General features: G+C 38.9%; 1 long non-coding RNA gene across 1 annotated transcript; it reads right to left on the bottom strand.

Annotated features, from left to right (window-relative positions):
- Window positions 1-17706: 17706 nt before the first annotated feature.
- On the bottom strand, window positions 17707-23160 carry LOC110479199 (uncharacterized). The gene is made up of 3 exons (XR_002466887.1): window positions 23134-23160; window positions 18841-18896; window positions 17707-17748 (listed from the first exon to the last, which is right to left on the bottom strand). It is a non-coding gene; the product is annotated as an uncharacterized LOC110479199 (long non-coding RNA).
- Window positions 23161-24023: the final 863 nt, after the last annotated feature.

Raw genomic sequence — 24023 nt, forward strand, 5'->3', positions numbered from 1 at the left:
TGGAAACTCAAAGACCCAAATATTGGATCAAGTAATCCTTATGGCAGTACTGTCAGGAAACCTTTGAAGAGTCTGCCTAAGGACCTCCAAATCAAGTTTACTTTCCCTCTTTTCCAGATGTTCATAATCTCAAGTGACTACAAAAGAGTCTGAACTACCACCTTAGTCAGAGATATCTCTGTTCAATGCTGGATAAGCAAAGTCCTGCTGCAAAACCTCCTTGCTCCTCAAAATCTCAACCTGAGTATGCTTGCGGTGTTTAGTTCTTATAAGCAACTGGTGCCCAAATACTACAGCCAGGCAAATGGTGGATGACACTCATTCTGGAATATTTTATGCCAGAAATCCTAGAAGAAATCTCAAATATTTATTCTAAAGATGACAAGGTTTCTTAAGTTCAAACTTGCATTTTCCTGTGGTATCCATCTGTATGAGCTATGACCCAAAATATTGACCAGAACAGAAAAGAGGTGAAAGAGAGGAAGGTATATATAGATCATTAACATTATAATACAGAAATATTTTAATTTTAGTTAAATGGATGAAGCAAATGCATATTACTTAAAAATATAAAGACACATTAAAACATAAAAGGACATAAAAATTCTAAGTGCCACTTTATAGAAAGAAATAGGTGTTTATATTTTTCTCAGGCTCACTCTCAGTTTGGCAAACCTTGATTTGTTTTTAAATGTTTTTTGTATGATGAATATTTTCTGAATTTCTTAAACTTTTCACATACCTTATGATTACAGCCCGGGTAAGTAAAAGGAGTGAGTTTTCTTGGTCTGCGGGACAGATGTTGTAGTTTTAACACTGTGTTTATAATGCTTCTGTTTGCCCTTTCTCATCATCTTGCTGGTATAGACCACTGGTGAACATAAGCTGCTTTTTCTCTTTTTGTAACCTGGTTTGCAGAGTTTTGTTGTTCCTAAACCATAGTATGAGAGGGTTGTAAGGGAATTAGATAGCTTCATTCTCTCTTCAGAGTCTTACCCACGTTGGATGGATCAGTATGACAAAGGCTATATCATGTCAGAACTTCTGAATTATTCAGGAATTTTCAAAGGCTTTCCTTACCTGCCTGAATTATTAATCTTGTTCATTTATGTATTTAAAGAATGATGAAATTAAAAGTTGAGTATGAAAGCAGTAACATTATTTTAATATTTTTTCCAACTGCAGGTTTGATTCTGATTTCTGATAGCTCCAAGTGTATATTTGTACCTCATCCTCAGAATTTCCTGTGGTCTGAAATTCTTTTGCTGACATGAAAACAGTTGTGATTTGAAAAACAGATCAGCGTTAAAACTGGCAATACATAAAGCAATTGAACTTATTAATATGACTCAGAAACAGGATAGAAGTAAAAGGTGTCATTTCCTATGTGTAAATGGAAAACCTATGAAACTGAGGTCTGGGAATCTCTTGTGATTACATTGACAGACTGTGAAAATAGCAGGATCCACTTATAGAGACTGACTTGAAGAACCTGAAGACAGATCCAGTGTCATCCCAGCAGCAAATCTATGTGAAGCTGCAGAGATCTGGACAGGCTGGAGAGAGGCCTAAGCCAATTTTATAAGGCTTGACATGCACAAGGCAAAGTGCTGGGTGCTGTGCTTGGGTCACAGCACAGCAATCCTATGCAGTGCTACTGGCTTGGAGAAAAGTTCATGTCAGAAAAAGATGAGGGGGTAGTGGTTGGCAGCCAGCTGAACATGACCCAGCAGAGTGTCTGGGTGGCCAAGAAGGCCAGTGGCATCCTGGCTTGGATCAGCACTAGTGTGGCCAACAGGACCAGGGCAGTGATTGTCCCTTTCTGCTTGGCACTGGTGAGGCCACACCTCGAGTGCTGTGTCCAGTTCTGGGCCCCATCACTACAACACACTGAGGTGCTGGAGTGTGTCCAGAGAACAGCAACAAAGCTGGGAAAGGGTCTGGAGCACAAGTCTTGTGAGAAGTGGCTGAGGGAGCTGGGGTTCCTTGGACTGGAGGAAAGGAGATTCCACATGGCTCACTACACCTACCTGAAAGGAGGCTGTAACCATGTGGATGTCAGTCTCTTCTTCCAGATAACAAATGACACTGCAAGAGGAAATGTCTTCAAGCTGCACCAGGGTAGGTTTAGGCTAGATATTAGGAAAAATGTCTTTGCTGAAAGGGTTGTCAAATAGTGGAACAGACCGCTCAGGGAAGTAGCTGAATCACCATCTCTGGAGGTATTTAAAAGATGTAAAAGATTTAAAAGATGTGTAGGTGTGAATCTTTGGGACATGGTTTAGTGGCGGGCTTGATAATCTTAAGGGTCATTTTCCAAGATAAACAATTCTATGATTTTATGATTCTATTATTTATGTCCAGAATGAAGCATTTCAGCATTGTGAAAGGAAACAATGAATTGAAATGTAAACTTTTAGTTAAATCAGTTTGTTTCAAAATGTATGACCAAAGAAAAAAATGTTTTTTAAGGGCAATTCAAAACTTAAAACATATTCAAGGCATAAACATTTCCTAAATTATTGGGAAATTGGATTTTCTGAGAAAAAAACCTTTGCACATATTTTATGTGGGAGTTTACAGAGCAGCAAACATGAAGATTCCCATTGTATTCTCACCTCTGTTGGTGTCAGTCAAGTTCAAATCTGTTGAGCTTAAGGGATTTAAACTGATGTAGAACTTGTTTGAGTACAGAAACAGCCTTAAAGCTTAGTACTATGACAATCTAAGTGATCCACACTACATTGAAACTAAAAGCAAATCCATGTTTTCAATAGTAAGGCACAAACATTGCAAGGCAAACAGTTACAAATAGGCAACACTAATTAAGTTGTTAAATTTACAGAGAAAATGCAACTAACTCTCTTTCAAGGGGGTTAGGTTGTATGGTCTTCATTAGTTGTAATACACACAGTCAGAACTAATAAACAAGCAAAGAAACAAACAAATAATTTATCATTGCCATGACTATTATTTGTGTCATGGCAATCTTCCCTCCCCCCCAGTTGTTTATTCCCTAATTGTTGCTGGCTTTTTACTTTCTGCATGATGTTCACAGCTTAATAAAAATTCCCTGCCTAGGTTTATTTCCTTGATGAAATGCATAAGTACAAGTAACACAAGTTTAGGCCGATATTGGTACAAAATATTTAAAATCCCATCTTCTGCCCTCAATGCCCTCTTTTGTGCCTAAATATACATGATATTATTCTGTTACAGTGGCATCTGTTTTTCTGATTCTTTGGTGTGGTTCACAAAATTCGTAGCATATTGTTTGCTCAGTATCAGAAGATACACAGCTTAAATAATATAATTCTTCTGTGTTTGGAGGATTCTCATTTTAATATTGAATTAATCTCTCGCACCTTCCTTTTCTTGCTCTCCCATTCTCCCCACCTTTGTTTCTTACCTGCTCCCTCACCATTTTTTTTCTTCTGATGCTTTGTGGGTGTTTTATTTATATAAAATTTAATCTTAGAGTCTCTGGTTTTTACCTGACCTGGTTTGGTATGGTGGGCATAAAACTGGAAGATTTATATCTGTAGTTGTAGATATGTGTCTGAGCTGAATAAAGTTTTTCTTAGTTTTCTTATTAAAAAAATGAGTTGGGTTTTCTTTGAACTGCCTCATACTTCCTATGGTAAACTTTTGCTGTTGGGCCATGGGGAAAGCTGGTGTTTTCGAACCATTCACTACAACAAGAGGGCAGATATCTGTATGTTCCTGTGTTGCCCCCAGCAAGGAAATCTTTCTAGGAAGGGTTTCTTTTGGGGTAGCTTGTTGCAGCCTGGGGAAAGGTGACAATGGGGGAGAGTCAATCATGAGGAGATCAGCACCATCTTTATCAAGTTGCCTCTGTGTTGGGATGTGAATATTGTCATACGCCACCTTTAGGAGGTCTTTAAACTTCACGTCCTGATGAGGCAAAGGACTTCTGGTGATAATTCTGTTTCCCACCAGAGACCGTGGAGGTACTTTGCTTGTACTTGGCATTGCTTGAATTTTTGAAAAGGGAGATTGCTTATTTGCTGTTGTGGATGGGAATTTCTCATGAAGACATGATTTTCTGGTCTCTGTCAAGTCTTCAAAACCATTCTGATTGTTCTGAGAGTCCAAAAGTGGCTGAAAAATGGGCTCACATGGCATACTTTTTCTTGGTGACTTAGGAGGCCCACAGCAGACCAACTCTCTGCCTGCAAATTTGGAAACTAAATAGAATATAGAACAAATCAGATCAGCTTCTGCTGGAATGGTATTTGCAAGAAAACAACATAGTATTATCAAATCAGCTTCATCCCACAATAGAATCAGTATTTGCAAAGGCATATATAAAAGTAAATCTTAACACAGAATCCAATAGTGCAGTGATGATATCAGGCAGATGGTGATCTGCATTAGGCAATTGTCAGTTTTTTGGTTGGGTGAACAGCCTGAAATGAGCTTCTCTGCATAAAGTTGTCTGGCTTAATTTTATTGAGAACAAAAAAATCAAATAATCATAGAATACTCGGGGTTGGAAGGAACCTTAATGATCTTATTCCAATCCCCATTCACCATTGCATAGATCAGGTTTCTCAGAGCTCCATCCTATGTAGCCTTGAATACTTCTAGGATTGGAACATCCACAGCTTCTCTGGGCAACAAATGCATATATGCTTCTGGGGATATTTATCACATCATTTGAAACATAGTACATGTGTGTGTGAATAGTCATGAGGGTGCAATAACTGGAGCAGAAATAAATTCAGATATGGAGTTTGATTATCCAGTACTAGGCATCTTCTAGATTTTTGAGACTGTGGAAAATTATCTCATGAATACTAGTACAACCCCTCATTGAGCACAGTGAAGTTGTGGCACTTGCACCATGCTCATGTTCATCCTGGAAATGTAAATAAATGCTCTTTTTAACTTATAAATGTCTGTTCTTGGCAGTGGCTTAGAGTCACTAGTACTGTCTCAGGGTTACTCAATAGAGGAAATAACCTACATGTGGACATGGAACAGTTATTTGTGGTTTGTATCTGCAGAGTATGCACCGGATCAGGTGTTCATCTGCTAATTACTTCACCTGATCAAAATTAAATCTATCACCAGATTTGAGCCTGAGAAACAATTGATCAAAATACTTGCAATTTCAGAGCAAAATGCGAAGATATTTCTATAGCATTTTCAGGAATTGTGTTCCCTTTTCTCCTCAGACAGATACGCTTTTAGCCTTTTGAACTAACATGCTGAGACTTATTTCAGAACAGTACCTTTTGACAAGTTTTCTTGGTTTTCCAATGCAATTGTGATCTCATCTTCTTGAACAGCATTTGGCACTGCCAGGGTAAGTACAGTAGGAAATGCCCTATTGCCATAATTTCTGAGGTTTTCCAGAGTGTCCATTTCAGCCTTCTGGGAAATCTTAGTTTCTGACTCCTTATTCAGCTGTTTATCAGGATTAATACTGTGTTTTTCTGCTTCATGTTCCCTCTGTAAAATGATCAGACACCATTTGATTTGAAGGGAACAAAAAACTTTAAAAGAAATCACACTATGAGGTGTAATAGGAAACCTTGTCTTCATACAAGCCTTAGTTACACACATCAGTATTTCATCTGAACAGACCCTATGCCAGAGGTTCTTCCTGAAACCCAGCTGGGCTAGCAGACCCTTCTCTTTATCATGCAGGCTGTAGGGAGAAAGTTTTAATGAAAATCCATTGGATACTAGAATGCCATCTTTGGAAAGACCACGACACTTCCTTTGAGGCTTATGAGTCACAGAGTCTCCCCAGATGTGTAAGGAAGGTCAAGGTACCACAGAGCTCATGCTCCAGAGCAGAAACATAACAGAATGCTGTGAGCCACTCCCTGATCCTGCAGGAAGATTGTCATGGGCAAGTTGCCATTTGCTGTGAGGGCAAATAGTCAGCACAAGACTAGAACAGATCTGGGGAGATTTTGCAGTGGAATTGCAGCAGGAAGACCTCCATGGAGCTGTGGTAACAGGACCATTCATCCCAACAAGAACATGAGCTTCAGGACTCACTCCTTGCTGCAGTGCCACTTCCCTCACTCCTACAAGCGTCTTTCATGCATGAGGGATAAGTTCTCATTTGGAGGTCCCTTGCTTATCTTATGATCCAAATTTTCAGAGTCCTCATGCATACTGAGTTTCAGTTATCAAAACCTTGTGAAATGGAAGGGCTATTAAATATAATGTTAGATTTAAAATTTATATAATGTTTTTTTTCACAAGGGGAGCACTTTGCAAAGCAAAGAATAAAGAGATCCCTTCCTACAGAACCAAGTCCTGTGGTGAGCTGACTGCTTTGTGTGCTGCTTTTTTCATGGAACACCTCCTTTCAGGTCTGGCACCCCTGAAAAAGAAATTTCTGAAATGTAATTTCTGAAACCAAGACAACTACCCACATGGATATTCCAGTCCAATACCAAGCTTTTTTTGCTGCTCTCCATATCATCTTTACATGACTACTACTTCAAGGATTATCTCTAGTGAAATTTTGAATTTTTGATTTTTTTACAGCCACCCCCAAATAATACAAACTTCTTGCTTCCAGAATCGGAGAGGTAATTAAGTTTACTATTGTGCGCTTGTCTTTTTAAGTGTTTTCTTCTAATCTTTGTGTTGAAAAGTGCTCCCCTTATGAAAAACATGTTTTTAATCAAACATGTAATTTTAAAAAGTGGGTGTAATTTGTGGAAAAAAGGCACTTTTTATAGGTTGAATGTATTTTGTAAGTTAGCAAAAATGTTTAGAAAAATTTGAAGGGCCCCAAACCTCAAATTTGTGGGAACACCCCATCCTTCCTATGTACTTGTATTACCTGATCAAAATTAGGGAAATTATTTTAAGAGTATTTATAAAAATAAATAAAATATGTTTAAGTTGATAACATATTGCTAAAACCACACTAGATCAATTGGGAATTTGAGATGTCATAAGTATTTTAGGCTATGCAAGCAAATAGTCTCCCAGGATTTTACACACTGCTAGTTAAGAAAACAAATTTTCATCTTACATTTTGCAAGCTGTCACCTTATATACAGTATATCGGAAAACTTGCCATGACTGGTTTTACTGCCAGACCTCTTAAGAGCTAATTGGTTAAGCACCTGGGCAGGAAGCTTTTTGGCAGAAATGCTATTTTCTGCAAGAACTAGCTATAAAGTTCTGGATGGCAAATTGTAATCATTAAGGCTCCCTCTTCCACAGCAGAACACATAAAATGTAAATACATTGCTTGGAGAAACTACGATGCATAAAAGGACAGGCTGTGTTTTAAGTTTATCCAATGACTTATGGCTCAAATTTGAACATGGAAAGGATCTCATGCTTTTTTAAGGGTAAAGCTTTCAACAGACTTTTCTAATTGCAGCCAGAAAAATGAGAATCACATCTGTTTGCATCCAACAAAACTATTATTTGCATGTTCAGCTGCTAACTTCTGTATACAAGGAAATGGTGCAAATACAATGACTCATACTGGTTTTTCAAATGCAGGGGGTTTGCACATGAAAAGTAATTTCCACAAACTTTTTTCAGTTTTAGATTAGAATTTCTTCTGAAATTTTTTTCCCAGGAAATTGTATGTTTCTTGGTATTGTGTAAAAAAGCATGGCATATTCTGCTGCCTGGAATGGGTTGAATGTACTGTTTTGTGAATATGCATTTGAATTCCAAACAATGTCTAGGCTGATTGTGTTGGTAGAATATTTTATTGCTTTTTATTCATAGGCATTATCATAAATGCAATTACTTTTCTGTTTGTGTTGATATTTGATATGTTTTGTTCTTTTTTGACAGAATATTCAGAAGAGCCAGGAACCAACTTTTTCTACTAGTCACTTGGAGGAAAAGAGGTTTCTAACGTGCTCAAAAATACCGGAGTATTTTTTTTACTATAAAATTTTCTTCCTGTAAATATCCCCTTTCATAGGCAGACAGAAATATGCAATAATCTTTATGGTCCTAGAAAGAAATAGTGTAAATAAATGGCAACTAGTTTTCAGGTTGCTTCATTTTACCTGTTACTTGTTACAGGTAACAACTTGTCTGTTTCCATAATTTAAATTTTATTTATATGCAGATTCTAATTTTTTGTTTTAATTTTATACACACAAGCTGTCTTGTTGAGCTAAGTGAATCTATCCATATCCTTAAAGTTAAAGCAGATGCATACATTTGCAAGATCTGGACAGCTGAAAGAAAATAATGTGATTTAAAGATGGATCACACACTGCTAGTAATAAATAGCAAATAGCTGGCTTTATACAGAATATAGAGAACATCTATCTATGCATTTAGAAATATCCTTGGCATAATTTATAACATAAATATCAAGTACTCATGCTGTTGTAATTAAGCTCTAGTAACATCAAGATCTCAAAAAGAAGATGAATAAAAAGTGGGAAATTTCCCTCTTGCATTCAGTTGACAATCTTTACTCTTCCCCAGTTTCAGCTCTCTGTGGCTGGGTGGTCAAAGAAGTGCATTGCAGCCTGCCAAAGAGGTGGTTGTATTTGGTCTCTTTTAGATCAAAGCAGAGAATCCTCCCCACAAGATAATCCCCTGCCAGCTGCCTCTTTCGAGAGCTGTGCCAGTGCAGCATGGGCCAGTCTCCAGGGAAGCTGGGGGCTGCTCTTGGCTCTGCCTCTGCCCAAAAACGTCATGCCACCCGTGTAGGGCTCCGCCTTGGGATCCAAGAGATGCATTCTTTCTTTTCCCTATATACTTCGTGTATGCTTAGGGCTAAGTTTTGCCATTGTGCAAGTATGTGCATAAAGTAGCTTTAGCTGAAGAACAGGCCAGAGGATACTGGAAAAATATGAGCATTGATTGAGTAAGAATGCCCAGCTTGATTTCTTAGCCAGCCTTCCTCTCTTTCTTCCCTGTTTTTGCACAAATTCCAGTCTTGCTGGGAAATACGAATATTATTAAATGTTGGAGAAACTGGTATAAAGTGGTAGCACTGACAGCCATGATTTAAAAGAGCTCCTGGGGAGGCCTTGTTGCACAGGTTAATTATCCAAAAAGCTTGAATAAGAAACAATCAAGAGATCATTATTATCTGCAAAAAGTTGCAAAGCCTAAAACTAGAAAGGGAGAAGTATTAGTTTTCATAATAAAGAAGAAGGTAAGAGGGAACAGAGGGACAAAAATAAGAAAAAAGGTTATGTATAGTGATTATCTATGGAAAAAGCAGTGAGTTTACCAAAGTCTTAGATAACAGAATGATCTCTAAGCTGTGCTAGTAGCAGGCTTTTTGTTCATGACTTTAAAGGTAGCATTTACAAACTTTGTGCTGATGGAAAAAGGGAAACAAATTTTCAACAACATGAAAAGATGGTATAAATTGGTCTGTTCTAATTTCCTAATTTGTATGTATTAGTAACAGATATTGGAAGGTATTATTTGTGGCAGAATCCACTCTGCCAAATTTAGACATTTATCTTGTGACTGTATTTCAAGTTCTCAGCAAAGATGTCCTACTAAAAGTGAGCCATTCCCCTGTGCAACCATCAAAGGGAGATTCTGTCTGCAAATTTAAGAACTCTGCACACTGATCATGTGAAAATTTGCAGACTGGCGTGGTTTTGTGGTGCAGAAGAAAGCTCTACACACCTGGGAGTTGTGGGGAAGGGGTAGAAATGGGGAGTTGTGCTATGACACAGTTTAATAGACCCCAGGGTACATATCCAGTTTACAAGCTCAGATGTGCCCCTGCTGAGTTTAGTCCAGCAAGGGAAGTGCAAAGTCCTGCTCTTGGGGAAGAGCAACCCCAGGCACCAGCACACGCTGGGCCACCAGGCTGGAAAGCAGCTGGAGGTCCTGGTCAACACCAAGTTGGCCATGAGTTAGCAATGTGGCCCTGCTGCAGAGAAGGCTGATGGTATTCTGGGCTGCCAGAGGAGTTGCCAGTGTTGCCAGCAGGTCGAGGGAGGTGATGCTGCCCCTCTGCTCAGCAGTGATGAGGCCACATCTGAAGCACTACATCTGGTTCTGTGCTCCTCAGTAGAAGAGACATGGACATACTGTAGAGAGTTCTGGGCCACAGAGATGATTGAGACACTGACTGAAGCACACACAAGAGTTTCCCTCTGAACATCAAGAAACAGTTTCTCACTGTGAGGGTGACTGAGCACTGCCACAAGTTGCCCAGGGATGCTGGTGTTCATCCTTGTAGACAATAAAAAGCTGTCCAGATATGGTTCTGGGCAACCATCTGTAGGTGGCTCTGCTTGAGCAGTGGGATTAGATCAGATGACTCCCAGAGATCCCACCCAACCTCAGCCTGCCTGTGATGCTGTGATTTTGTAGAAGTCATTATTGTTTTGAGCTGGAAGCTGGTCAGATTATTTTGCATCAGTACTGGTTTGGTTTCAAACTGGAAAAATGTCAAGAGAAGAGAAGAGAAGAGAAGAGAAGAGAAGAGAAGAGAAGAGAAGAGAAGAGAAGAGAAGAGAAGAGAAGAGAAGAGAAGAGAAGAGAAGAGAAGAGAAGAGAAGAGAAGAGAAGAGAAGAGAAGAGAAGAGAAGAGAAGAGAAGATGTCACTCATTTCATCATTAAATTTCCCCTCTTTTCCTCCTTGCTCTACCAACAGTTTCATTCTGCCTGGGTGTAGATGTATTTACTAGGACTTCAAAACAATATTTTTTAGTGTTATTAACTTACAATCAGAGCTAATTTAAGGGTCTATGCTTGAATCCAGTTTGAGTCTGTGCCTTAAGAGGGCATTTTGAATGTCAGGAGTGGCAGGAAGTATCACAGACCCTTAATCAGCTTGGAACTTTATGTACCTGATCACTTCCCTCTTCCACCTGGGTAAGATGCTGAAAGAGGTCATGCATGACATGAAACACTGCCACTTGCCTGGAAGGCTAGATCTCTGCTGCCTGTAAATCAGCTTGATATCCAGAGGTATTAGAAATCTGGTCAATAGCCTTCACAATATGGGTCTTTTTGAGTGACTTATGAGTTAGCAGATCCTACTTAAAATTGTAATATGAAAAAATTCACATATGTGAAGAAAAGCCTCCTCTCCCTAAGCATGCACACACACACTCTCCAACTCATATTTTTGAGTTATGGCTCTGTCTGCAGACACTGCACAGACTGTTGTGACCTTGGGGCTGTGTGCTGGCATGGAGATCTGGATCTGCTCAAGCTCATCTGAATAATTTCTAGAGGAGTCAACTGGACCTTCTCAAAATACAGCTTCTCCAGGGTGAAGGCTTTGAATGGGAGGCTAATCGCTAATGTGTGTGTTTTTGTAGCTGAAACTTTTCCCATTGCACTTGTGTGTTAGAAGCTGGAATTTGGCTTCCTGTCTGCCTAGTTTCTGCCTGAAGCAAAATTTTTATGGCTGAGCTGTGAACCCCTTAGTGGAGACGGTTGTAAAAGAAAAGCTTACAGCCCTTTTGACTAATTGTGGCCTTACCAATGATTACCATAATTTTTTTGAATTTATTTTTAAAATGTTTATCCTCTCTGATCTCACTCCATGTTCCTGAGTGAGCTGGAGCTGAAGTGTGAGAATAAGGTACAGGGGTAAAAAATATGAAAAAAAAAAATGCTGGGGAAAGATTTTACAACTTTCACAGCTTCCCACTCACCTCCCCAGACTTTGGATTAAACCCTCACAGACCAGTCAGAAAGGAAAGGGATGGAGAGGTCACTGAGATGCTAATGCTCTTTTTCCCAGTGGAAAAGTAATCTTATATGTAAAACAAAATAAGTCTCAATCCCATTACAACCAGCAGCTCATTAAAAAAATTAATTAGTCATAAAAAAGATACATTTATCTCTGGGAATAAAAAAAATCTCATAAATTAATCACCTCTGAGAATGCCAGAATGTAGATTTCTTGAAACTGCACAAGGTTCTTCAATTTCATAGCTATTTTTTATGCATTATTCCCATTCCTTGGATGCACACCTTTTTCAAGTGTGCTACATAACTGCTGCATTGTTCCTTATAAAAATCCAGGGAGCACTTTATGCCTCCTATAACAGTAATATCTTACCTGAGCTCTTTTGCAGTCTTTCTGGTACCTGAGCAGTTTCTTCAGCAATAAGCAATAAGAAGACATGGCAGGAGAGGGTCTGTTATTTATTAAACTATTGACAACTTCTGAAAGACTGAACTCCATAACGTCTGTCATGTAGTTTAAAACTACAGGATTCAATCCACTGGGGCAAAATCTAAAATATTAGGAAAAAGTGTTTTAATACAAATGATGCGACCAGGTACAATATCAGAATTTACAGTAAGCAGACAATACACTTCTTGTGGTGCAGCTGGAGTTGGCTAAATTGCTTTTATAGGCAAATTATGATGCACAGTTGTGCAATAATCTTCTTGTCTGGCTATGTTAACTTCACTGCTGGGCTGAGGCACTGTTACTGCATCATTAAACATCCTATTGTTGATATAATTGATTACTCTGAAAGGACACCCACCAGGATTAAGCCTGAAAATCAAAATATGGAAAACAGCATTTTCTCATTTTAATCAAGTGTGTGTATTTCAATTCTCAGTACCATTGCCTCAAATGGATTAAAAGGGAGATAGTGTGTGTGCATGTATGTAAGAAGACAGAAAAGTAGGAAGGGCAGGAAAACTTGGGAGGACAAAAGAGAATGAAAGAAAGTACAGTAGGATTCTAATTTTTATATACAATAAAAGATGTTTTGTTATAAGGATAATTGTTTTACTCATGTGCTTCTGTGAGCAGTAAAGTCTAGCAAAGGCATTATAGAAATCATCCTTAGATTATGACTCCTGAAATGTTTTTCAAACTTCAGAATGAATGAGAACAGACAGGTGAGGGAAGGAAAGAGGGCAAAGGCAGGAGCAATGGGCAATTCTCACAGAAGCTGCACATAGATTTCTAACAGTTCTGGCTGTGACTGGCAGTGGATCACCATGGTAAGAAAACCTGCTAAGTGTCCTCTAGACACCAATGCAGATGGTGCAGATTACACAGGCCAAATTATTCTCTTTTTCAATTAGTATGAAATACTGACCTTTTCAGAACAGTTTGGGAATAAAAGATGTGACCCATTACTAGCTACTTTCAGCAGTGAGTATGATGTAAAAGGCCCATCACCAAATTAAGGCATTTAAAGACACAAAAAGTATGTTTTGCTGCTTCCCAATATGAAAGATGAATAACATCTTGAAAGTTGGCAACATTTGTGTGAAGTGTTATATTGTACATATCTTCAAACTTTTATAATAATCTTCAACCATAAAGTTTTGCTTTAAGAAAAAATGGAGACTAGTTAAAACCAGTTACAAAGATGGATGAGAATATAAATTACTGGAATAACAAGAACTTTGGTGTAATATAAAAATATTTCCTCAGGTGGGCATGTGAGACCTAGTTTTGTAGAAAAGGATAGAAGCACACTGAAATTAGTAGCAGCTGTGAAGCATGTTAAGAACAAAATTATTAATACAATGGATATAAACATTTCTATAAGGATGTTTCCTCTTAAATAAAATTTACCCATAATTAGAAGTGTTGATGTGGCGTTTTCTGAAGTAAAACTGTCATTTTGGAGCAACACATAGTAGATAACAAAAATCTTCTAAAACAAACAAACAAAAGAATCCTAAAAACACTTCCCTCACAAATCTCTAATCCTGAAATCCCAAGGCAGAAGATAGATGTGACAACTGTTACCTGTTCTCATAGGCAGCAGTGTTCAGTATTTTCCTGGTGAAACCCTCATTCAACCATTTGTCTTTTATTGCTTCTTTGACTCCAGGCCTCTTAGCAGGGTCGGGCTCAAGTAGAGACTGCATGAAGTGTACAGCTCCTGTGCAGTGTTCCAAGAAAATTACTTGTTTGCCAGTAATATTTCAATATATGACCACTGCATATTTTTTCTGTTTCAGAAATGGGGCACTTGCCCTGCTTCTGCACATTGTAAGAGCTTCAGGCAGAATTCAGACTCTAGAGCTTTTCTTTGAGTCTGCTGTGGTCCTGTAGGGTGACACTTTTCTTCCAAGAACAGGGTGGGCAGCAGTGGCCAAATTATACTGGGATGCCTGTGAGGGACCTTTCGATGCTGCTGGAGATACAGTACTGGATTTCTATTCCTAATTTTCTTGATTTACCCCAGTGAGTGCAGCCAATGACATCAGCAGTAAACTCAGCATTTTGCTCACTCAACATTTGATCAGGCCTCTGAGAAGGGGCACTTCTGTGCCAGCTGACTGCACAGAAGTTATGTTCCTCACCCAAAGGAGCCAATTGCCTGGATAAAACTCTCTGTAATGAGGGATGGAGATGGACTCCTGTGCTCACATGATGTTTTGTCAATCACTCAGCTCCAACATTGCATAAAGTACCTATTTTTTTTTTTTAGATTTTTTTTTTTTAGTTTTTTTTTTTCTTCTTGGGAAAACTACTGAATTCTTCCATATTCCTTGGGGAAAAGTTTTGAAATGAACAAATGGCAAGTGAGCATTAAACTGGGAAACATACTGCTCCTTTCACTTGTAATCTCCTTCAGAAGAATTTTGATCTAAAGTATGCAAAGCCAGTTTATTACCGCTCTCCCCGCTCTCTCACTGAATTCCCAGTGGGCAAGAGAACAATGGAGTTACCCACAATCTTCCACTGACTGTGTGGGTTTTGTAGAAAAGCAGAGATAATGCATTTATTAGTAGAAGTTATAACAATAACATAAATAAGAAATATAAGAAATAAAATAACTGTAGCTATGGAGACATTCTACAGAAATGAAGCTGCTATCTGGCAACTATCTCCAAAGAAAGAGAAATGAAAGACTAATGCACAGACATTCTTGACAGTGATGGTAGATATCCTTATTCCATTTACTAGGGGAGAGAAAGAAATTGAATCACCACATTATCTTAATTTTCCAGACTAGATCCAGCTAGCTTGGTCTGGAACTGTCTGCTGCTTCCCAGTGCTTGGCTGCAGGCAGCCACTGAAGCTAATCCTGGTTCCTAGGATCATTCTTGCCCAACATCACAGCCATGGTGCTCAAAACCATGGGGAGATCTGAACTCTTGCTGGTAGGCAGCTGGGCAAAACATGTTTCATTCTGCTCTGCCTTCCCACCTGGTCAGTGAAGATAACAGCTGTGAGAAGGGGCCTAGGCCTGTGATGGTTAGCAGAGAGGATGCTACTCCAGGTGGAGAGAAAATAAAGATTAAAGCCAGAGGTATATAAGAATCACTGTAAAGCAGCAGAAGTTTGAACTTTGAGGGAGTAAACCTTGTACTGCTGACTGAGAGTGAATGCACACCAATGTGAATTCTGGGGTTTAGAGCCATGGATTGTAATTCAGGCTAGAATTTTTGAGATCTTTTGCAGTCGTCCTAAAAATACTTCATGGAGTGTACCTCATTAAAGATTGTCAGTAAAATTAAGTGAAAAATGCTAAATTTTGGTTCTTTCTCATGAAAAATATGAACAGACTTCACAAAAATAGCCCTCCCATGACTTTAATAATCTCAGTGTTGTAGGGTCTGTCAGTAGCCAAAAGATAAGGTCTCCAGGAAAAAATATCTAAAGTTTAGGTAACTTATTTGTGGGAAAAACCAGGAAAGAATGCCTGGCTGTGACACACAGCATGGGACATACTAAACATGGCAGTGTTCTCATTTGTTCTCATTTATTACAGAGCTGCTCCACTTATATAAAAGCAATGTAGAATTTATTCCCCCTGTAAATAAGAACCAAGAATAAAGGTCTTTTCAAAAGAAAACAACGTTATTTTTCTTGTTGCCTGAGATAAAGTGATATTGCCACAGCCTCAAAAAAGTTATTTCTAAATGCAAACAAACAACTGTGAAAGGTACATCTTAATTTCCAAAAGGCTGTGTTATGGCTAAATTCACATAATTACATGGGTTAAAACTTTTCTGCATCTGTATTTTTTTATAAAAACTGAAGTGCTTTACCAGGGGATATATCTGATGGAATAGGGCTGATTTCTCCAATTAACATCTTTTGATGTAGTTGCTTGATATTAAAAGGTTCCACCGTGAAGGGTAATGTGCCAGTTAGCATAGCAAAAATGCTCACACCTCTGTCAAAAGACAAGACAAACATCAGAGCTCCATATAATGCTAGTAAACAGTTATTTAAAAATCTCACAAAGCTATGAGTCAGTTTTCAGAGTTGCCTTCAGCATCACAAATGAGGCTACAAATTACCTCTAAACAGAAATTTGTACTGACTACACATCTTATGCCTTTTTTATTTTGTGTAAATGCCATTTTATCTCAAAAAGAATGTTGTGGGAAGTGTGCATAAAATAGAGTGTACAGTGAGTAATGGGAAAGCCTGCAGTGTTGAAAGTGGGGACCTGCTGTTTATTTTAAAAATAAGCTAATTGGAGTGACAGTGTAATGTACCCAGCCCATCAGAATAAAGCATTTTGGTTTGGAGGCTGAGTGACAACATGGAACTGGGACTGATGCAATAGATCTTGTTCCAAATAGTAATTCAGTTCTCTTGCTTTGCTCAGATTGCTAAATTAGGTGTGACTTATGCCTAGAAGGCTTTCATTTGGTAACAGCTTGCTGTTGGCTAAAGACTTAAATCTTTATCTCTTGCAAAAGACTAACAGTGTGCTAGCAGCAATCAGCAAGCTTTGTGAAGGTTTGCCATTCAGTCTGGAAAAGTACCAACATTTGGAAAACTTGCTTAGCTGTACTGAGTTTGTGAACAGGGAGGCTTCCTTGAACCCTCTCCATGGTACTTCCTTGCTCCAGCTGAACTGCACCACCACAACAGAACTGTTCTTCACCATGGAGTGAATCATCGAACCATAGAATGGCCTGGGTCAGAGGAATCTTAAAGATCATGCAGCTCCAATACCTCTGCTGAGTGATATTGAGTGATACCTTTCTCCAGACCAGGTTGCTCAGACCTCCCTCCAACTGTCCTGTATTTTTCTACTGAGCTCAGCAGAGATAATAATTTAAAGAACTATAAAGCGCCTCACTAAGGTATGGGTGAAAGTCTCATAGCTCTGTTGCTCTCTTATAACCATATCTTTGGCCTGTTCCCTGAGACTCAATTTTTCTGTACAGATTTCTTTTTTTTAGGCAAGATACACCTTAGACAGAAAATACCCATTTGTCAGTCCAGGCTTTCAAGGAGTCTGATTTTGACAGAAGTTACTCAACTATCAGCTGAAACTGCCTGCCAGGACAGGAGGGCAGGGGTGTCATTAGAGAGAGTTGTTATGTACAATTCTTTCTCTGACTTTTAAGAACAGGTTCCTACATGCAGATACCCTACCTTCTGCTGGTTTCTCATAGCACAGGGTCTCTCCAGAATAGCATGTGTATTGATCATTCATTTTTTTCCCTCCAGTGTTTTGCAATGGGGGCACATTTCAAGATACTCAGTTTGTTTTTTTTCTGGCGACCCTTCCCTGATATTATTTTCTGATATATATTCCCTGATATTTTTTTTCTGGCAACCCTTCTCTTCTTCTGCCTTTAATGCCCCAAAATTAAATGCCACCAACCCATTTATATCAGTCTTATCTAAACCAATTAATGCTGAGAGTGTTTCAATAAGTACATTTTTAGATCTACTTACATGGACCAGACATCTACCTTTGGACCATATTCCTTATGAGCAAGGAGTTCTGGGGCAGCATAAGCTGGACTTCCACACTGGGTATGTAACAGCTCCTGGGAGAGACCCTCAAACCTTGCAGTATTGCTCAGTCCAAAATCTGATAGTAACAAAGCCAAAGGCAAATAAGTTTTTGTCTCTTTTGAAATTACTTTGACTTTACCAATTATCCGAAAATAGGAGAAAGACAAAACCAGCAGCTAGTTGTAGCATCTAATGATATCTCAGCTGTAGATGCCAATTATGGTTTGAATAAACATGCCATGAATTAGCAGGGGCCTTACAGTGAAGCCATGGACTTGGTTTGGTTGATTTTGGTTTAATTATTTTGGTTTGTCTCTGTTGAGTGCATGAGCTTAACAACAGAGCCACATTAGCATGGCTTAATGAGCTATGGCATTGGGCTCAGCTCTTTGTGCTTTAGCCCATGGTAAATGTGGGGGAAAAGTGCTAATTTAAGCCTTTTTCTCTGTGTATATGCATTTGTGTGATGGGGAGGAAAGAGAAAGGTGTGATTGTAAAGGACCGGCTGGCTATAAAACAGGGGTGAAGAGTTGGTGCCTTTTTTTCTCAGAGGTGTTAAGCTTTTAAAAGTTTGGGAAACACTGGGTTAAACATGTGGCTTCTTTAAGATTTAGTATCCCTTGTGGGGATTTTTCTGTGAAGTTTCTATAGAATAAAATTAATGTTTCTCTGAGCTGTGTTAACTGCTTGGTGCAAATTCTCTCATTTTTATAAATGTTTGCTTCACAGGCCTAGCAAGATTTCTGTTAGTGACCAAAACTTTTTTTTTTAACACATACCAAATGATGAGGTCTCTAGCTGAAGTAATGACTTACCAGAAACTAAAGTGTCCATACCTGTGTTTCACCCCAGAAGATTTATTTCTTTGTCTACAAATCACTTCTGTTAGGAACAGTTTTCTACACATAAAAGCTGTAATTGTTTCTTGGTTCACTATCAGCACACAAGAAAAACAACAGGCAAAATTGTTTTCCTTGTTCTTTTAAAAATATGTTTCAGCCAAACAGCAAATAAACAAGCTGTTTAGTTATACTTCATAACTTGAATTCACTCTAAAAGCTCAAATATATTTATTGAATAATCACAAGCTCTCTCATCAAGTGAGCTGAAGCTGCACACACACACAAAAAAAGCAGAAAACAAGCTTCACAGATAGTAGTGTACCTACCAATGATTTTGATGTTGTTGTTCTCATCAAGAAGAAAATTTTCAATTTTTAGGTCCCTGAAATTAAGACAAAAAACAATGCCTGATTTCCCAGCTAAATATTTGCAGATAGTTTTTGGCAAAAAAAAAAAAACTGTAAAAAAAACTGTAATTAAAATTATAACAATAGTTCTGCAAAACTCTGCCTGCAATTGTAACAAGATCCTTATTCTTTCCTGAAGTTTTCAGTCAGGAAAATGAAAACTATCTGTATTTCAGGGAATATTTTATTAATATATATTTAAAATAAAGTATTGGATTTAGGAAATATGTTCTAATGATTTAGACTTTTTTTAAAATGAATTGCATTTATTTCTTTTGAGTAAAAAGTTGCACATATTGGACCACAGTTATTTTGCCTTTTTGAAGTACTAAGCACTGCTAAATATTTCTGATTTCTTTGCAAGTAAATTGTGCCTGGGAAATGAGAAGGATGAGAGAGGAACTGGAAAGTGAGATTTGCCTTGCTTGTAGAAGAGGGGAGATGTACCAGAGCTGTGTTGGAGATAGCTACCCTGAAAGTGAAGACATCTTCAGTGATGTTTGTGTAAACAGGATCAACCAGTATCAGCCACCCCCCTGCCAGGAGGATGTAATTCAAGCTGCAAGAAAAATGCTGGCTCAGGTACTTGTGTGAACATTTACATATTTCCAAACTAAAAGTGAAAGCCAGAATAATGCCTCACTGTGGGGAGTGCCTGAAGTGGCAACTGAAATATTTGTTATCATGGAGGAGACCTCAGCCAGTGTAGTTTCAGAGTTGGGAGCCAGTTGAAGAGCCTGCGATGCTTTGCTAAATCCTGGATTTCCCTCCCGTCTGCTGAAGCTGTGAAGTGCTTTTTTGAGCTCTTGGAGGATACATCAAAAGAAGTGATGGGAACAAGGAACAAAGGCTGGATGGACTGGTGCTATATAAACAGCACTGCATTCCTGCAGGGGATCAAGCCTGGAGGTGGTCAGGATGGGTGGTTTAGGGGAGCATCCTTTTAACTCTGTGGCTCTGGATGGGACAACATTGCATTCAAAGCCCTGTGCTGCCCCAGGCTGAGAATGGGAGTGGGGATAGTTCTAATGATATCTCTTTAATAAGTTTTAATTTGAACGGCATATTCTCTGGAGTGGCAAATTAGCCAGTGCCCAAAAGCTGGGAGGTAGATTTAAAGCAAGTTTGTTCATAGCCTGCCCATGTCATAACCCTATGCACTGAAATGCTGTGGTTTAAAACTATTTGTGTTTCAGGCTACTGCAAATCTGACCTTTCTATCAGATTTAGCACCTCACAGTGCACTCTGATGACTTTTACTCACTGCCATTAAATAATGTTATGTTGGATTGCTACAACTGCTGTTCTATAGGCTGAGCTGACTGCTCAGAGAGTTAAAAAAATGCAGATTTTCTTGCCTGATAATGGTCACTATGAAAGTTTACATAATGTCAGAAGTTATCTTACATTAAAGATACATCATGTTCTTTTTTTCCCCCAAAGGAAACTTTCCAAGGAATGTTGTAAATTTTAGCAACACCATGATTTCTTTCCTCCTCATTCCCCTGGGGACTTCTGAGAGAGAGAGCCTAGAGGGCAGCTTGTGATGTTTCTCCAGGACTTTGGTTCAGTAGGGATTCAAAGGGATATGTGACATTTTTATAAGAAGGAAGGGAAAATATCCAGGGCAAACAGCCAGGAAAAATTAGGAACTGTACAAACAAATAAGTTACTGTCACCTCACAAGTGCCAGCTCTAGGGGTTGGTAGGTGACTGCACATGCACTACCTCAATCCAGTTGCAAGGCAGTGGGATTTAGCTTACACAACTTTATTTGAGGTTTGTAAGCTCAGATGCATTACCTCACCACTTGGCCATGTCCAGGGCAGGCATAAGGATAGTAAGCAGAACTTAGCTGATGAGTGTTCGTTTGTGGAGCTGTTGAGCCAGATCTTGTGCCTGAACCTTCTTATATCTGGCACAGAAAAATGCTGGGAATCCATGCTCTGTCTTCTGGGCCATTTGGCGACTGTGAGAAAAGATCAGCCATGCTCTTGCATGGACAAGAAAGGTTACTACCTTTACTCTGAAATGTGAACTCAGTTTAACCTGTAAGGATTTGTTGCATCAGTGCTGATTTAAGTGATGAATTGGAGAAGCAAAGGTTAAGAAACCAAATAGCTATCTGAACACTGTCGAACTTCTGTTGAGATAAACCAACTGAAAACAGCTACACATTTTTATCAAATATATTGTTAAGACAGTAGAAAACATTTTTTTTTCTGAGATACATGTTGGGTTAAAAATCAGGAATGCCCATAAGACACTTTTGAGAAAATTGAATTAAATTAGTACATTCCTAAGTGATGAGCTATGAGATGAGACCCTACAATCAGCAGACACCTCAATTATTGGCATAGACCCAAGCACTGGCCCACAATTATCCATCCCATGAACTCATAACTGGTGTCATTCTACCAGGATCCTCCCCATGGATCAGCAGCTGTTCCCAACAGACAGCTTGGGAACCCTCCTTTCCTTGTGTTAAACCAGTGCAAGGAGTTGAGCTTTTCTTAGTGCTTAGATGGGAAAACCAGACAGGGTTTGTAAGGTAACTTTCCTACTTCTTCACTCATCTTTCTGGAAACATTGATGCCTTCTTTTCAGAAGAGGATACACCCAAAATGATCCTTGTTGGTTTAACCTCTGCAGCGAGTTGCAATAAATCACTGCAGCTGGAGCTGGGTAGGGAAGCCCTTCCAGGTCCTTCCCAATCTGCTCATGGTAAGAGGTCAAGGCCATAGCTCTGAATCTCAAAGCTAGCAGCAAGTCACGAGTTGTAGTACTGCTGACTGAACCTACACCTGTGACTGGGCCCCTGCCAGACCATGGAACTTCATAAAACCTATGACAAAGTGCTGGAGAGCCAGGAATTAATTTTCCTTTAGTAAGGGCAGTTTGATAGTAAATCAAGTCACTAGAGGAACTCACACTACTTTGTACCTGTCTACTCTCAGGATATGCAGCAAAATTCTCTCTCACAATGCTTTTCCAGCAAAGCTTGAACAACAGAAAAAGAAAGAAGTAGGGAAAAAAGTCAGGCTAGTCTCCAGCTCACTGTGAAGAATAATTCCAAACAAAAAGATGGGAACAGGACTTGAGAAATTAATGGTGAATGTCACCATGGGAAGAACATGAATGTTATGATCGTGAGTAGTGAAGAAATGCTGTAAAATAGATTAGCTGGGGAACCAGCATGTGAGGGATGTCAGCCTGGACTAAATGGGTGAAGCCCCTTGGGTTTGTTTTCTGGGTTTTTTTGTTGTTTTCCATTTAAATACTCTAGGTCAGACACTGACTATTTCTTTCTTGACCATTCCTTGTTAATTGACAAATCCAGTGTAATGAAGTGCTGGATTGCAAGCATTTTGAGTCACAAAGCACTTGTAAATGCTGAGACATCACATTTACAGCGTATTTGTTTCATGGTTGCTGTAACGATGGAGTCAACTGGATTACTTCTTAGGTCCTCTGGGCTTTCTTGGCGAGTCTATTTACCATTTAAAATTAAGAATCTGATTGACTGTGAATCGTTAAGTAAAACAGAAAAATGGTGGGAAAAAACTGTGTCTTGTCTATTCTTCCAGCTAAAATGGAAGTATTTTTCTGCTGCTCTTGGCATATGTGCCAAGATCCCTGATAGAGGGGAAGATCAGCTCTCCTTGAGTGGACTGCTCAGGTTCCTCTAGCAGTGACTGAAGTCATGACCAGTCCTCGTAATGCAGAAGCCAACATGGAGAATCATCAACTTGTCACAGACTCATATCTGCAGGACATGTCCTCCTGACAAGCAGTGGGCTTGGATTTCTGTTCTGAGTGACATATGGTTATTTTAATATGTTGTGGCTAACCAAAGCACAACAATATTTATATGCATAGCCACACTGAAATATTTGAATTAGATACACATTTGTCATGAACTAATTCTGAGATAATTGTGGCAAAGTACTGGTTTGTTGTGCTCATCAGTTCTTGTCCCTGGAATAAGTATCATTTCTACTTTACTGCCCAAGGAGTTCATAGCAACTCATAACAGTACTAACCACTACTGAGAATAAAATGCTTTGTTAATATGAGCTGAGAAAACATAATATTCTTTGTAATCCCTGTTTTTATGATGGAAAAATAAATAAATGCTCTTGGTGAAGAAAAGTACTCCATGTTCTTGCACACTTCCTTTTTATACTGTTTGAAAGAGGAGAAACATCTTACCTGTGAACAATACCCTGGCAATGCAGGTACTCTACTGCAGACAGAATTTGCCTGGTGTATCTCCTTACTTCTTGTTCCACCAGCCTCTTTTTGTCACAAATTCTGTCCAGGAGGTCCCCACCAAGGCACAGCTCCATCACCATGTAATAGGAGTTGTCAGTCTCCAAGGTCTCATATAGCTGAACAATGTTGGGGTGCTTAATCATCTGGTGTATCCGTGGCTCACGCTTCATGTTTTTTAAAACATAATAATCTTGCTTGGCTTTCCTTTTGTCAATGACTTTTATAGCTACCTAAATGGCAGGATATTTGCAAATTAGCAACAATCTTTGCAACAAGGATTAGTTTTCAGGAGGATATGGAATAAGATGATATGGGGGAGAGGCTTTTTTGGACATGGTGTTGATAATCAGAATCACAGAGGGAGATGTTCCTGATGGAAGAATGTGCTTTTTATTTCTCTTGAAAGCCAAAACAAGAAGACTGAAGTCTGTCATCTCTGCCGCTATAATTGCTTTCATAAAGATGCATATATGAAATATTCTGAAATGCAAAAATCCCTTCATGTTTGATTTGTAACTGCATCTGAAACATACCACATTTTTTTCCTAACATGCTTCCTTCTGACTTAGTCTAAAAGCCATTCCAGATACTGGCTATTATGGGCTGGGCTTGGTCTCTTTGCAGTTTAGGGAATTAGTCAGACAGTATAGCTACTGAAGCCAAAAGAAAAGTTAAAGTCATGAAGTCACTTGCGAGTAAACCACCTTTCCACACTTGTGTCTAGTGGTGTGTTATTTTAGCCCAACTAAGATATCTGGAGATAACTGATGCCATCCGTGTCCTGCCATATAAATATTTGCTGTTGGAAGGGTTGGCAGTGTTGTCCA

This window comes from Lonchura striata, chromosome 3, assembly GCF_046129695.1.
Source record: "Lonchura striata isolate bLonStr1 chromosome 3, bLonStr1.mat, whole genome shotgun sequence".
Taxonomy (NCBI): domain Eukaryota; kingdom Metazoa; phylum Chordata; class Aves; order Passeriformes; family Estrildidae; genus Lonchura; species Lonchura striata.